Genomic DNA, 16,710 nt, shown 5'->3' on the forward strand with positions numbered 1-16,710 from the left:
GGAACCATAGACTCTACCATAAACTAAACAGACAGACAGACAGTCATCTTATAATGAGCAATAGTGAAAATAGGTGACGTGCTCCTTTAAAGTAGGGCAGTGGCTCATTTAACCCTTCATGACGCACACACACACACACACACACACACACACACACACACACACACACACACACACACACACACACACACACACACACACACACACACACACACACACACACACGCCTGTCGTCTAGCAGTTTTAGTTCCAGTAGAGAAGACATTGGGGCTAGTAGCGTAGTAGAGTTAGCGTACATGACTTAACTTCACGGTCACTTAGCACTCACTAGCTTCACGCGCTAATGTCATACAGATACATATATATACATATACATATATACATATACATATATATATATAACTTTCTGTGTTTTTTTGTAAATGAATGCCTACTTGATCACAATACAGCCTCATACTATGACTAAAGCATCAAAAGTAGAGTATACGATAATAATAATGATGATCCCCGCCAAATTTCTAAAAGACTCAGCCGCCTCCATTGCTCCAATCATTACTCACATAACAAACCTCTCCATCATACAGGGACTCGTCCCTAACTACTTCAAAAAAGCAAGGGTGACCCCTCTGTACAAAAAAGGAAACCAATTAGACCCTGGCAACTACCGCCCTATTTCTATTCTTAGCTCCATCTCGAAAGTCATGGAAAAAATAGTCTCTGAACACGTCGATAAGTACCTTGCCGAGAACAATCTAATTTACAAATTCCAATCTGGTTTCAGAACAAACCACTCCACTGACACATGCCTTCTCTATTTGAACGACTCTATCAAACAAGATGTCGACAAGGGCAAATATTGCGGCATGGTCATGCTGGACCTCCAGAAGGCCTTTGACACCGTTAATCACCCAATTATGATCAATACATTACATTACATTACAGTCATTTAGCAGACGCTTTTATCCAAAGCGACTTACAATAAGTGTATTCAACATAGGTAGGGAACGAAAACTACTAATCACCAGAAGTTTTAAGTACATTTCCTGCTAAAACAAGCAACCAAGAGTATACCTAGCGCTAAGGTATACAATAGGCTCATGAAAGCAATAGGTTTTGATGATACGTCGGTAAACTGGATGAGATCCTACCTGGAAGGGAGGGAGCAAGTGGTGGAAGTAAACGGCACCCAGTCCCCTCCCCTCCCAGTGACTTGTGGTGTTCCTCAAGGAAGTATACTAGGACCTTTACTGTTCCTGATATATGTGAATGATATGTCTTCAGCTTGCGACTGCAAACTGGTCCTGTTCGCAGATGACTCGGCTCTGCTGGTCTCGGACAGGGACAGGCTGCAGGTTGAGAAAGCTCTCAGCACTGAACTCAACAAGATCTGCATCTGGCTCTCCGACAACAAACTTTCATTACACCTGGGTAAAACTGAATCCATCCTTTTTGGGTCCAGTCCTAACCTTAGCAAGGCTGAGAGTTTCACGATCAAAGTGGGTGATGATGTTATCACAAGAAAGGAGGAAATTACCTACCTGGGTTCCATCTTGGAGGCAAACCTCTCCGGTAACAAAATCGCAGAAAGAACGATCAAAAAGGTCAACCAAACAACACGCTATTTGTGGAGGATTGATCGTCTAGTCAGTAAGAATACTCTGAAGATTCTTGCAGGGGCCCTCATACAAGGTCATTATGATTATGCATGCACTTCATGGTATCCCAACACCTCCAAGGCCTTAAAAATAAGTCTCCAAACATCCCAAAACAAACTTGTAAGGCTACTTCTTGGTCTCAATCACAAAACCCATCTAACCCCTGCTCATTTTGCTAGGATTGGATGGCTTAGGGTTGAGGACAGAGTACAGCAACTTGCTATGGGCCTGGTCTTCAAGATACACCACAACATTGGGATCCCCCTGTATTTGTCAAAATACTTCCAAAATGTTAATGAAGTCCATGATCATAACACCAGAGGCAGCTCCACAAATCATGTTCAACCCAGATTTGGCTCAAAAAGGGAATGAACTCGTTCTCATGCTATTCATCAAAAATGAGGAATGCCCTACCAAAAGGAGTAAAGGAGTGTAAAACCCTACTCACTTTCAAAATTGCCCTAAAGATACACCTTCAGGAGGCTGCAATTCAAAAATGGCCCTGTCCAAGTCCTAACCTACCCCACCCCCTACCCCCCTCTCTCTTTCTTCTTTTGTACATTTTTTTTCACTTTTCATACCAGTAACCTGTAAACTGATTGTATGACATTCTGTATAGTAGCGTGTATATCTATCTGTCTCTTATATGTCATCATGATGTGTGTGCATGGGGATCTCATCTTAAACAAGCTTAGTGCTTAATGAGCTTTCCAGTTTAGTAGACCTTGTATTGTGAATTTGTACTTCCATGTACTGTTATGTACTGTCATGTACTGTTCTCATGTCTTATAAAGTACATCAATCAATCAATGATAATAATAATAATGATAATAATAGTAATGATAATAATAATGATGATAATGATAATATGTGTGTGTGTGTGTGTGTGTGTGTGTGTGTGTGTGTGTGTGTGTGTGTGTGTGTGTGTGTGTGTGTGTGTGTGTGAGTGAGTGAGAGAGAGAGAGAGAGAAAACCTGTCTCTCAGCATCAGTAACACAGACAGACAGACAGACAGGCATCTACATAAAGCCCCTCCCCGCTTTTTAAAAAGCACCGCAGCATGCTGCTGCCCCCCCCCCCCCCCCCCCCCAGAGAGAGAGAGAGAGAGACGCATTAGCAGCGCCGTTCATCTTCACCAATAAAAAGCTAATAATTAATCCGCGTTTATTTCTCTCTCTCTCTCTCTCTCTCTCTCTCTCTCTCTCTCTCTCTCTCTCTCTCTCTCTCCATGTCGGCCCACCGTTCAACCTCCAGATGTGTGTGTGTGTGTGTGTGTGTGTGTGTGTGTGTGTGTGTGTGTGTGTGTGTGTAAGCTTCAGTAAAACGCTTCATTTCTAGTTTTAATAGAATAAAAACAGAGATTTTGTCTTCTCTTCATAATGTTCACACATTATTCTCCGCGGTGGTCACGTGCTCAACGTCCTGGCAGAAAGACGCTGTTTGTGCCTGAAAATAAAACATGTCCGCCTGATGGAAAATCTTGCGTCTGCTCAGGTGCGCCCCCTACAGCAGGGGTCTTCAACAGGGGGTCCTCAGAGTTACTATAGGGGGTCCCTATAGCATCCCTTTTCTGAGGAGAACTTTAGCCAAAAAATAGCAGATCTACAAGCTCACAACGCCTCGCGCTGCGAGGCGTTGTGAGCTTGTAGATCGGCTATTTTTGGCAAAGATGTATAGGTGTAGAGGGAAAAGAGCAGACCTAGTAAACGAAAAAAAGTTTAATCTGAAACACAATTTTATAAAAATATAGAGGAGGGGGTCCCTGCTTCATCTCTCTCTCAGCTAGGGGGTCCTTGGCCTGCCCTACAGGCCTGGCCTATGTAAAGTACCATATACCACGCTTGTAGGGGGCGCACCTGAGCAGACGCAAGACTTTCCATCCGGCGGACATGTTTTATTTTCCAGGCACAGAAAAAGCGGATTTCCCACTTTTCTGGGACGTCGAGCACGTTAACCACCTTGGAGAACAATCTGTGAACATTAGGAAGCTTGTCTTTGTTTCGCTGAGCAGCCTCAGCCTTGTCTTTATTTATCACTAAAACCCACAGACTGCGCTACCGGCGGCGGCCTGTAGGAGGAATGGCTGAAGAGTCACATAGTGGAGCTTTAGCAGCTATAAGAGCTATAAGAGACATCAGGCATAGCAGAGACAAAGACACAATGAGGTTAGGGTTCTTACCGTTCTGGAGCTGTCTGTGTGTCTGTCTGTGTGTCTGTGTGTCTGTCTGTCTGTCTGTCTGTCTGTCTGTCTGTCTGTCTTCCAACGGGAACCCTTCTCGTTCTTTCTCCTCCTCAGCTGATTAATCCAGTGTCAGACTCAGCAGCTCCTTATTGTTCATGTCTTATTGTTTAGAATGATCCAACATACACGATCTGATCCATAACGTGCAGCTCCATGGCAGCAGCAGCCAGGGGGGAGGAGAGGGGAGGGGAGGGGAGGAGAGGAGAGGAGAGGGGAGGGGAGGGGAGGGGAGGAGAGGGATGGGGGGTAGGACAAAAAAATAAAAACACAGGGAGAACGCAGTGGATGGATGCGCGCTCCCTGTGTCAGTGATGATGGGGCGACAGTAGCTTTATATCAAGACTCTCAAAGATGCATTTTATCGATTTTGACATGTTTATATCTACAAGTCTCAGCTCCACCCATCGCCCCCGCCACCCCCCCAGGATGTCCTGGAATGTCACTAGTAAAGCCCGTATTTCTCCTAACGTGTTCAAATGCTATATATAAGGTGCTTACCCGCTTGCCCCAAATGTTAACTAGGTGTCTGGAGTATTTGTGTAATGTATTAGTCCATATTGTACGATAAAGAAGTGTTTCAATCCCGTCTGTGGCCGAACGCCATTTTTTCCCCCTTGTTTACTTCCTGTTTACATTGAGTGTAATTCCGGATGAGTTTCGTCACTACCGCCCATTGGGAACTTGGGTCTCTCTCTCTCTCTCTCTCTCTCTCTCTCTCTCTCTCTCTCTCTCTCTCTCTCTCTCTCTCTCTCTCTCTCTCTCTCTCTCTCTCTCTCTCTCTCTCTCTCTCTCTCTCTCTCTCTCTCTCTCTCTCTCTCTCTCTCATGACCCAAGATGGCGGCGCCCTAGACCGACAGGAAACTAAAACTTTTTTCACTTGCAACAAACGTAAGTAATAAAAAGGAAAACAGGACGGGAAAGAAAAAGCTATGCAGAGGACGACATCAAAGAAATCTGTAAGTCAACGGAGCTGACTAAAGTGACGAAACAGCTAAAGAACTTGTAAGCGAAGTCAAACAACTTAAAAAGAAAAGGACAAAACCATCAATGATCTTTTCTTTTTTTCCCTCTTTTTTTTGGGGGGGGGGGGCTTTGTATGCCTTTATTTAGAGAGGGATAGAAGTAGGCTTGCAGAAAAGGGGGAGAGAGATGGGGGGTGACACGCAGCAAAGGTCGTTGCAAAGGTCGACATTGAGGCCTATGGTGCCTGGACCGGGCTTTTATTTTTATTTTTTTATAGGGCTCCAGGGAGCACTGGCCAGGTGCTCCCAATGCACCTAATTAGGAACCCCAAGTTGGCCGACGCCTATAGGATATCTGTGGGAGAGATACACACATAGGGGAGTACATACACCATACAACCACACAGGCCCTGCAAGTCAGGCCAAGGGGCCGTGACAGTGATTCTTAGAGGGTAAAGATCGACCTCCATGCAAACGGCATCTCAGCGTATCACACCCTTCCTAGGAAGGACCTCTAGTCTAAACTTGCTATTGTTGTTCTTCTGGTGAACCGAAAGCAGCACAAAACCCAACTATTGATGCAGGCGAAGAAGCTGAAGGGATCTCAGGTCTATCTGAAGGAGCAACTTACCAAGAAGAATGTCCGGATTGCACGAGAGGCAATCCGGGCATTCCTTCAGGAAAAACTGCAAGATCAAAGCAACTTGGACCAGGAATTGCAAGGTGCTAATACGGCTGAATGGATCGACCCCTGAACAAGCAGGGTGCAGTACGTTAGTCCGACAGCGCATTCCTCCGACAGCGCAGCGCTCCGACGTTTCAATACTAAACCCGAACCAAACCCGCACCCTAACCCTAACCGCACGCGGATGCCACATAGTCGGAGAAAAGGTCTGTCGGATTAACGCATGCCTCCCGAACAAGCAAAGACAGTAATGGTAATAGAACGGAAAGACCTTGATCCATACAAATAATGTTGCTATCTCTTTTAAGGAGTCTATGGCCTGGTGGGCTCTCTGTGTTTTTAGCGGTGCCAGCCGCTCTACATTTGACCGTGTCTGTGTGTCCGTCCGTCCGTCCGTCCGTCCGTATGTTATGTCCGTATGTTATGTCTGTATGTTTGAGCACGACACACGCAGTGTGCAGCCACCAGGAGGCAGAGTTTAGTAAAACACATTTTTGGAATAAATTTACAGGGATTTAACATTGTTTCTCTAGTTCATATATAGCCCACTTAAATAAACTCATCAAAGGCACCGCTTCCTTCACACAGGGTGTGATTTTTTCTTCTCATGGAGATAATCAGGAATAGTCTGTAGCAATGGAGCTGGTGCTGCTATCTTTTCCCCCTCATTTTGTCTCTTCCTTGGACAGATGCTTCTGTTTTTTGGGCATGGCATGCAAACGGATTAACATTTTTTTTAAATGTTTTATATGCATCTTGCATTGATCTCCTGGGTTTTTGCATAGAACTTTGTGTGGCTTTCTTTAGTTTTTTCCCCCTTTCTGATTATTGCATGGCCTTTTGCATAGAACTTTGCCTGTCCCTAAAAAAGCCACAAGCTTTTCTGTGGCTTGTGGCTTTTCTGTGGCTCTGTGTCTGCCTGGGTGCGCGCGCAACACGCAACCGTGCGGGGGATCAGTGTACTTTGGGAGTCGTGCGCATGCGTGGCTATGTCTTTAAGCAACCGTGAGAGGGATCAGTGTTGCCAGATCGCAAGCAACACACAACCAGGTTCATGAAAAAACCTGTGGCTTTTCTGTGGCTCTGGTGTCTGCCTGGGTGCGCGATCAACACGCTGTCATGTTTTCAATCATTGGCTGTCCAATGGGGATACTTTCCCATACTCTGAACGGGCGGCCTCGTCCTCCCAGGCTATGGTGCTAGACACGCCTCTCGCCTCTATGCCTACTACACACGCCTGCCATTGGATCCAATCGCCGTGACACAGAGTAATATATAGGATAAGATTTAAGTGAAGTACTTGAGTAAATGTACTTGCCGATACACAAACAGTACAATCCGATCGGTAAAACACCGCTGTAGGGAGAAGTATACATGCAGCACTGCAGCTACGTCTCTCTCGGTAACAAATTGTTGAATGGAGGAGCACAGAGCTGCTGCTTCTCTCTCTGAGAGATGTTGAGATTCCTCCCCGCACCTCTTCCGCCCACTCACACACACCACAGCACGTCTCAAGTAGTAAGAAAGGAAGGAATAGCCTTCTAACTTTGTAACCAACCTTTACCAACCCCTAGCCCCGTGCGTGGCTAGGGGTAGGGCGCCCGGACCTCTAGTTGGATACATTTGGATATATATGGGATGGATAAACCTCAGCTATTGCTCGTTTGTTTTTGTATGGACATAGATGCTGCTGAGTGGTGGACCTATGGGTGGACCTATGGTTCTATTGTAAGGACATAGAGGCTGCTGAGTGGTGGACCTATGGGTGGACCTATGGTTCTATTGTATGGACATAGATGCTGCTGAGTGGTGGACCTATGGTTCTATTGTATGGACATAGAGGCTGCTGAGTGGTGGACCTATCAGTGGACCTATGGTTCTATTGTATGGACATAAATGCTGCTGAGTGGTGGACCTATGGGTGGACCTATGGTTCTATTGTATGGACATAGAGGCTGCTGAGTGGTGGACCTATGGGTGGACCTATGGTTCTATTGTATGGACGATGCTGCTGAGTGGTGGACCTATGGGTGGACCTATGGTTCTATTGTATGGACATTGAGGCTGGTGAGTGGTGGACCTGGTGGACTGACTTAGCAAGGGCCTCTCTTCTTTTTTCTTGTTGTATGTGCAAAAGGCCTGTTTTGTGTTGGACATATGGCTCTATGGGAGACTTTGTGTGTGCACATATATGTGTGGACTGATGGTAGTAGTGCCAGCATAAATACAAAGACTTTAAAGACGACTTTAACAATGACACTGAATGAGGAAGAAGTGATTACAATCATAAAATGTACACTGATTATAAAACTTGAATTTAAAACATTTAGACCCCTTGGAATACAAAATGCTTTGGTAGTGACATAGACCCTGACAACCACTTATTTAATAGTATAAATAATAACTGTGAGTATTATACTGATGAGCAATTTAAATGTGTCAAAATGGAACGTGCCTTTTCAATCATTCATTTTAATAGTAGGCAATATCTACTGCAATTCAGTAAATTCAATGTCATTGCAGCATCTGAGACCTGTCTAGAAAAGGGAAAGTGTCATAATGTGGAAATGGAGTTGTTTACAAAAGTACCTGATACTCGCCGACGTGCTCTCACAAGCATCCACAAGGAGGTGTGACAGATGAAGATGTTCAGTGACATGTAAACGCCCATACTATGATACCATACTATGTGAACATGGTATCTGTGTTATGTTATGTATTATCATGGTATCAGTGTCATGTGAACATGGTATCTGCTGCGCTTCCTGTGTCAGACAAAACGAATAGCTGTTGAAACAGAAAAAGACAGAGTTGCAGCTTGTCATGGAGAAAATGGTAAATGGTGCATTTATATAGCGCTTTTATTCAAAGCGCTTTAGCCTTCATTGATTGTGCCATTCACCCATTCACACACACATTCATACACCGATGGCGGAGGAAACCATGCAAGGCACCAACCTGCTCATCGGGAGCAATTAGGGGTTCAGCGTCTTGCTCGCGCTACCCCTGATTCACTGCCGCCCTGGAGAACATGCAGAATGGATGGCCTGTAGGTTGCTGGCCACTGTTCTACCACAGTATAGGAGGTGAGCTGAGTGTTGTTAATGGGCTGTTGATGAAGCAAACCAGAATAGTCATTCCACACAAATGAAGACAGGATCTGCTACAGAGAATCCATGAAGGTCATCTCGGTGTCGAGAAATGTAAAAGAAGGGCAAGAGACACGGTGTATTGGCCTGGAATTAAGGACATCGAGAAAATGATAAGCAGATGTGAGACATGCCAGAAACATAGGAACAAGCAAACCAAAGAGCCTATGGTGATAGCTGATGTGCCAACAGCAGCATGGCATAAAGTAGGAATGGTTCAAAGAGAAGGTTGTGTGCACATCCCACGCCTGTATTTAGGCCAGGTGCTGGACATCAAGGAGTGATCAAGGAAAAGAAGGAGGAGGTCCGCAACACTGTTTCAAGCTCCAAGAAACTCTTTTTTAATTATGCAACGTTTCGACCCTTTAGGTCTTCATCAGGCAAAATTTATATTACAATGACAGACAAAAACATCATATATATACACAAACATTCACTAATGAAAATGTACAACACCTGGGAGTCAGGAGGAGCAAAGAAACACCCTTCTCCAATCCCAGGGGCAAAAACACTTGTCTACACCCCTCTGGGGAGTGTTCAATGCATGGCAGAGAATAGACATTTCACATTTGATTAAACATATTAGACACTAATAGCCAGTCAATACATTTGTGAAAAAACAACAATAAGAACAGTTAAAAGTCATAAATGGTGATATAATGTATAAGCTAAACAACAAACTAGAGGAAAGGTTTAATATCAAATTCCTCATTTAGACCATCAGGAGACATGGTATTGAGGAGATAAATCCAATAGGTCTCACGTTGGAGAAGTAACCTTTCAAGATCTCCACCTCTGGGTGGCTTTTCAACCTTCTCAACACCAACATATCGCAAGTTATTAAGATTATGACCAGCCTTTTTGAAATGAGCAGCAACAGGATTACGTTCATCACCTGTTCTTATACTACTCCTGTGTTCAGTAATCCTGGTGCGCAGAGCCCGGGATGTCTTGCCTACATATGCCAACCCACAGGGGCACCGGATGAGATATACCACATGCGTTGTGCTGCATGTAATCGCACCACGTATGGATATATCCCGGCCGGTGTGAGGATGACTAAAAACCTTGCATTTTTTTGTGTATGTACATTGCATACAGTTACCACACCTATAGTTACCATCTGGTACTACTGGGAAATTGGAAACACTCTGAGTGCCCAGATCTGATTTAACCAGACTGTCCCTCAAATTGGGAGAGCGTTTAAACACAAGTCTTGGTTTTTCTGGAAAAGCTTTTTTCAACCTTGGATCAGATTGGATAATGTGCCAGTGTTTTTGAATGGCACCTCTAAACTGTGAGCCCAGTGGAGAGTACTTGGTACAGCACATAGGAGGGTTGTTACAGGTATTCTTATTTTTGGGGCGCAGGCAATCACTTTGTGTAACCTGGTCAAACCTCTCACTAGCAGCATCCACCCACTCTTTTTTATAACCTCTACTGAGGAACCTATTAGAAAGGTCTGTTGCCTGTTTTTTGTATGAGGCCTCCTCACTACAGATTCTGCGAACCCGGTGGAATTGGCTAACTGGCAAACTTTTAACCAAAGGCTGTGGGTGAAAACTATCACCTCTTAGGAGGGAATTACGGTCTGTGGGCTTGCGAAACAGGTCAGTTTGAATAGTGTTGTCCCTTTTGTAAACTTGTACATCGAGGAAGCTTAAACGCTCCCTATTAAACTCCAATGTAAACTTAAGATGGTCATTACAGGAATTTAAATAATTGTGAAACTCTGTCAATTCCTCCACACTGCAATCCATAATCACAAAGATGTCATCAATATACCGTCTATATAATAACATTTTGGAGAAAAAAGGATTCACAGGGTTCAGCACATAATTGTGTTCGAAAAAACCCATATATAGACATGCATAGTTTGGCGCCATCTTGCTGCCCATTGCCGTTCCTTTCAACTGCAAATAAAAATCCCTCTGAAAACGAAAATAGTTATGAGTCAGTACCATGTCTGCTAAATCCAATATACATTCTGTACTTGGTTTGGATGCAGGTGGGCGTTGTCTAAGAAAATACTGGAGAGCCTCAAGTCCACCCTCATGAGGTATATTAGTATACAGGCTCGTGACATCAAAAGTGGCAAACAAAGATGAGTCAGTCATATTCCCAAAAGATTTTAACAGGTTAATGAAGTCTATAGAATCCCTTATGTAGGAGGGCAAACTTGTAACCTCTGATTTGATAAAATGATCCACATATGCAGAGATGTTCTCTTTGAGGCTACCAATTCCACTCACAATGGGCCTACCAATGAGAGGAGTAGTTAGACCCTTATGTATCTTTGGAAGGGTATATATGACTGGAATCACAGGGTGATTAACCTTCAAAAATTCAAAAACACTCTGATCAAATTCAGAGTTGTCAAGGTGAGAAGATAGTTTAGAGTGCACATGAGATTTAAACCTTAAGGTGGGATCAGATGGCAGCTTCTCATAGAAGGTGGTATCATTAAGCTGTCTACTCATTTCAGATACATAATCATTGACATTTTGCAACACAATAGCGCCCCCCTTATCAGCAGGACGTACTACAATTTTGTTATCCTTACTCAGGTCTAATAATGCATCCCGTTCAATTTTGGACAAATTATTGTACACTTTATATTCCTTTTTCTTTTTTAATAAATTCTTCACATCATTCTCCACCAACCGGCAGTAAGTATCTAGTGAGGCATTGCGATTTTTGTAAGGAATAAATGTGGATTTCTTCTTGAAGGGAGTATAGGTAGGACCACTGAGAGGGGCCGGGGGAGTATCAGAGTCAATGTCAGGGGGAGGGGCAGGATCCACAGACTGGACATTAGTAAGGGGACCATTATGCATGTTAGAGTGAAAAAATTCTTTCAGCCTTAGATTTCTAAAGAACTTCTGAAAGTCAATGAAGGTCTCAAAGTCATTAGCATTTGTGGTGGGCACAAAACTCAGTCCCTTACCCAAAGCTGATGAGCAGGCCTCAGACAAGGTCTTATCAGAAAGGTTAATTACCGATGTCTCCTCCTCCCGCTCCGGGTGAAGCTGTCGTCTTCGCTGACCTCTCCTACATCTTTTATGTTTGGAAGGCCCTTCTTCCAGTGATATGGTTTTCTTTGTTTTGCGTGGGCCTGTCCTAAAAAAGATGCTCCATGTCCTGATTGGCCACTCGTATCAGAACCAGAGTCGTGGGAGGGAGATGATGGCCTAGCTCTGTGATATCTCTGCTGCCGGTGTTGTTTTCGGCGCCCTTGTGTAGGACGCTGTTCTTTGTTCCGTTGTGATTGGCCTTGCTCAATCCGTTTTCCATCTTTCCAAAAGTAGATTTTGTTCTCTTGGTAATCTAAGGTGTCACGTTCAAATTTGGATTTTTTGGATGTTCTAATATCACTGGAAAATTCAGAACGGTGCCGGTCTAGGTCTTTCTTGAACTCAGCCCATTTCTTCTTATCCAAAACTTCTTCTGCTAACTGGGCCTCTATTTGTTTGGCCTCTATACGTGTTTTATCACCTTGTTGTGTAAGTTCATCTATGACGAGAGCCATCAGGTCAAAAGAACATTTGTTCAGTATCTCACACCAACGTTGACAAAAAATTGGGTTATCTGCACCAATTGCAGGTGCCTTCTGTAGCCTGAGGCCACGAGGAATAATCTTTTTCTTGAAGTAATCACTCAGTGCTACAGCATGAAGGTAATGTCTTATCTCACGCTCTTGTAGGTTGTATAGCTTCTGGGTAAGCTCATCAACATCTCTGAGGGTTGAGGTTCCTTCCACCTCATCAAAAATGGAATCTTTCAGCATTATGCGGGAGTAATCTTCCTCGCTGTATTCAAACCTTCCATATTGACTTGTAGGGATGCCTTCGTCTGTCATGTTGCCAAAAAAGTAGTAGTTTCAGGTAGGAGTCAGGAGGGAGTGCCACACAGAATAAAGGAACAGTTCAAAGAGAAGGTTGTGTGCACATCCCACGCCTGTATTTAGGCCAGGTGCTGGACATCAAGGAGTGATCAAGGAAAAGAAGGAGGAGGTCCGCAACACTGTTTCAAGCTCCAAGAAACTCTTTTTTAATTATGCAACGTTTCGACCCTTTAGGTCTTCATCAGGCAAAATTTATATTACAATGACAGACAAAAACATCATATATATACACAAACATTCACTAATGAAAATGTACAACACCTGGGAGTCAGGAGGAGCAAAGAAACACCCTTCTCCAATCCCAGGGGCAAAAACACTTGTCTACACCCCTCTGGGGAGTGTTCAATGCATGGCAGAGAATAGACATTTCACATTTGATTAAACATATTAGACACTAATAGCCAGTCAATACATTTGTGAAAAAACAACAATAAGAACAGTTAAAAGTCATAAATGGTGATATAATGTATAAGCTAAACAACAAACTAGAGGAAAGGTTTAATATCAAATTCCTCATTTAGACCATCAGGAGACATGGTATTGAGGAGATAAATCCAATAGGTCTCACGTTGGAGAAGTAACCTTTCAAGATCTCCACCTCTGGGTGGCTTTTCAACCTTCTCAACACCAACATATCGCAAGTTATTAAGATTATGACCAGCCTTTTTGAAATGAGCAGCAACAGGATTACGTTCATCACCTGTTCTTATACTACTCCTGTGTTCAGTAATCCTGGTGCGCAGAGCCCGGGATGTCTTGCCTACATATGCCAACCCACAGGGGCACCGGATGAGATATACCACATGCGTTGTGCTGCATGTAATCGCACCACGTATGGATATATCCCGGCCGGTGTGAGGATGACTAAAAACCTTGCATTTTTTTGTGTATAAAGTAGGAATGGACTTGTTTCATCTGAAGAGAAAAGATTATCTTGTGGTCATAGACAACTTCCCTGAAATGGCATTACTCTCAAATACATCATCAAGCTGTGTCATAACACATACAAAATCCATCTTTGCCAGGAACAGCATAGCTAATGTCGTCCAGAGCGACAACGGCCCATGTTTCAATAGCAAAGAATGGCAGAGATTTGCAGAACAGTATGACTTCAAGCATGTGACGTCTAGTCCTATGTATCCACAGGTAAATGGGAAAGCTGACAGGGGAGTCCACATTCTAAAGCAATTGCTGAAGAAAGCTACTGACAAAAGAACTGTACTTTTTTTTTTAAGAAAGAAAAACATTGTAAAAAAACGAAAAACAAACAACATTGTAAAATGTATATGTGATTGATATGTGATGTCTAGATTTATTGCAGGATGTGAAAGTCAGTTTATATTTAAAAAAAATGCTGGCTACCTAATGCTAAGTGTATTAATGTTGCACTATGTGTAACAGAGAGGACCTCTGTTACTATCACTTTAGTATTTGCACGGCGTAATTTGCACATTGTAGTTTGCACAGAAAGGAATGCAGTCATTTTATTGTTGATTACATTTAACTGAACATTTGAGTTGTGTCCTGTCCAGCTGAGCTGGCCACTCAGCTAACTAGTCCACCTATGAAGACAACACGTTTGGGTGATATCTGGCAAGTGCAATTGGTGTAAGTGCAATAGAGACTAAGTGGAATGTGTGAGAGGTGCAATATGGATATTGCTGAGTAATGATTGAAAGCTTAACATGTACCAAAGTGGGCTGTTCTGTTTGCCAGTGTAATTGGGCTGGACCAAGTCAGAAGGGCAGAGGGGGGTTGTAATTACGGGGCCAGAGCTCTCAGCTCTGGACCTGTTTTATTATTCCCCTCTTTCTGTTTCTTCTGCCACTTTTCGCAGTTCTGGCTGAACCGTGCTGTCGCTTTTTACGAAACTCGGCCATATGGTAGATGGTCATGAAAAACGATCAAAAAATGATTCTCACAATCTTTCGTCAAAAGGTGGCGCTGTAGCACTCAATTGAAAATGCCAACTTTGAACAGGTACAACTCATGCCCTGTTTGACCTTGAGCCATGAAACTTGGATACACATATGCGTCTCCTCATGCTGAACAACTTTCACCCTCTTACTTTTGACCTCTGACCTTTAGATCTCCCACCATTTTGAAGTATATGAAAAACAGTCATTGGCTCCTAACTTCTGCATTTTTTCACTCAAAAATCTGCTGCCAAGGTGTTGTCGGCAGAGGTCCAAAGTTCAAGTGTTAAACATTTCATGCAGATTGCTCAAAAATCCCAGGAGGAGATAGATTTTAACTATTACAGTTTTATGGAAATTATTCATCTGCCCCTAACACACACATGCAGACTCACATTTCTTTGAAACTTTGCAGAAAGGTTGAGGGTCATTCCAAATATCACTGAAAACAATCTCATTCCAATTGGCCAAAGGGGGGCGCTATAGCATTTTTTTTTAAATGCGAACGTTAAACAGGCAAAAGTCATGCCTCGTTTGAACGAAAGTCGTGAAATTGCTTACACTTGTGCCTTGACTCATGAGGAACACATCTATCGCTTTGACCAGTAAGCTCCGCCCTTAGATTGTCCGCAATTTTGAGCAGTCTGAAAAACACTTAAACCCAGGATTTTCAGCTATTTGCGTGAAATGGTATTATCTGTATGACCTCCGTTTTCACTAGATCAGGTCTGTTGGTCCAATGGCTTCCCGCTTAAATGAATGCCTCACAACCTCAAGGTTGCCGGTTCAAGCCTTACTTGGTGCAGATTTCATTTAAAGTGCATTGCAAACAACAAGATCGTATCAATGAATACATGTGCAATTGTTAAAGATAACATGAAATGCTTATTTGAGAGGGTATGTTTTTGCAATGTATGACATACTTCATTCTGAAAATAGCCGATCTACAATCTCAAAACCTTTCAGATAGCAACGTGTTTCTGAGCCTGGACAAAGCTATAGCACTATAGGTAGTGTTGCAGCCTGTCAATCCCATAGACTGTAAAAAAGAATGGACAAAGCCACTCCCCTGCTTTCTACAGAACGAAAATGAAGCCGATAGTTCAGGAACATGCATTCCTCCATCGTTAATATATACAGTTGGCCACGCCGGAACTCAAACGCTATTGGTTGAGACCAGACACGTGACCAGCGAACCGGAAAACACCCCCAAAAATGCTATTGGTTGGGTAGCTTGTCAATCAAGAGCGGGGGCGGGGAATGAATGCTATTGGTTGTGTAGGTTGTCAATCAAATCATCCCGCCCCTCCTGGAGCATAGCCTACTTTATCATCAATTTTAGAATAAATGGGACCATAATTTAGCAAAACGCATATCATGATGATTGAAAGGAGACTTTAAACTAGCGACTGGAAGCATATAGAATTTATGACAATTTTTATTACGGTAAGAAAATCTAGTCTAAAGTTTGTCAAAAACCCATTCACTTGCGCTAAAATAAATTCTTTCTGACGCTTCAGGTCGGCGCAGGGTAAAACAGTGCCACTCTGGCCATTCATAAGCTTCCGTGTTGGCCTCATTGTAAATATCCAAGCCTTGCCCCTTGGTCAATCCAAAGGTTCAGAATTCGATTCCTGTTCATGGCAATAGGTTGAGATGTCCAATCAATCCATTCTGCTTCTATCTCTCTCTCTCTCTCTTCAATCTATTATGTTTCCATGTCCCTCTCTCTTCAATCTATTCCGTTTCCATGTCTCTCTCTCTTCAATCTATTCTGTTTCCATGTCTCTCTCTCTTCAATCTATTCCGTTTCCATGCTCTCTCTCTTCAATCTATTCCGTTTCCATGTCTCTCTCTCTTCAATCTATTCCGTTTCCATGTCTCTCTCTCTTCAATCTATTCCGTTTCCATGCTCTCTCTCTTCAATCTATTCCGTTTCCATGTCTCTCTCTCTCTCTCTCTCTCTCTCTCTCTCTCTCTTTCTTTCTCTCTCTCTCTCTCTCTCTCTCTCTCTCTCTCTCTCTCTCTCTCTCTCTCTCTCTCTCTCTCTCTCTATTCTCTCTCTCTCTCTCTCTCTATTCTCTCTCTCTCTCTCTCTCTCTCTCTCTCTCTCTCTCTCTCTCTCTCTCTCTCTCTCTCTCTCTCTCTCTCGACACCCGACGATGTGTGAGGTGATATCAATTTGGCATTCTTACGC

At 43.4% G+C, this 16,710-nt stretch overlaps 2 protein-coding genes across 2 annotated transcripts in view; one reads left to right on the plus strand and one right to left on the minus strand.

Annotated features, from left to right (window-relative positions):
* Positions 1-4,023, minus strand: part of raph1a (Ras association (RalGDS/AF-6) and pleckstrin homology domains 1a) — a 50,846-nt gene extending 46,823 nt beyond the window's left edge. The window contains exon 1 of the mRNA XM_084085380.1: positions 3,835-4,023. The gene's annotated coding sequence lies outside the window, so the exon portion shown is untranslated. The remainder of the gene's footprint in view (positions 1-3,834) is intronic.
* Positions 1-16,710, plus strand: part of LOC311065164 (E3 SUMO-protein ligase ZBED1-like) — a gene marked incomplete at both ends in the record, with an annotated part of 32,066 nt that overhangs the window by 8,806 nt on the left and 6,550 nt on the right. The gene's annotated exons all lie outside the window — the stretch shown is intronic.

The sequence above is a fragment of the Gymnoscopelus microlampas genome (assembly GCF_963454915.1).
Source record: "Gymnoscopelus microlampas genome assembly, chromosome: 17".
Classification (NCBI taxonomy): domain Eukaryota; kingdom Metazoa; phylum Chordata; class Actinopteri; order Myctophiformes; family Myctophidae; genus Gymnoscopelus; species Gymnoscopelus microlampas.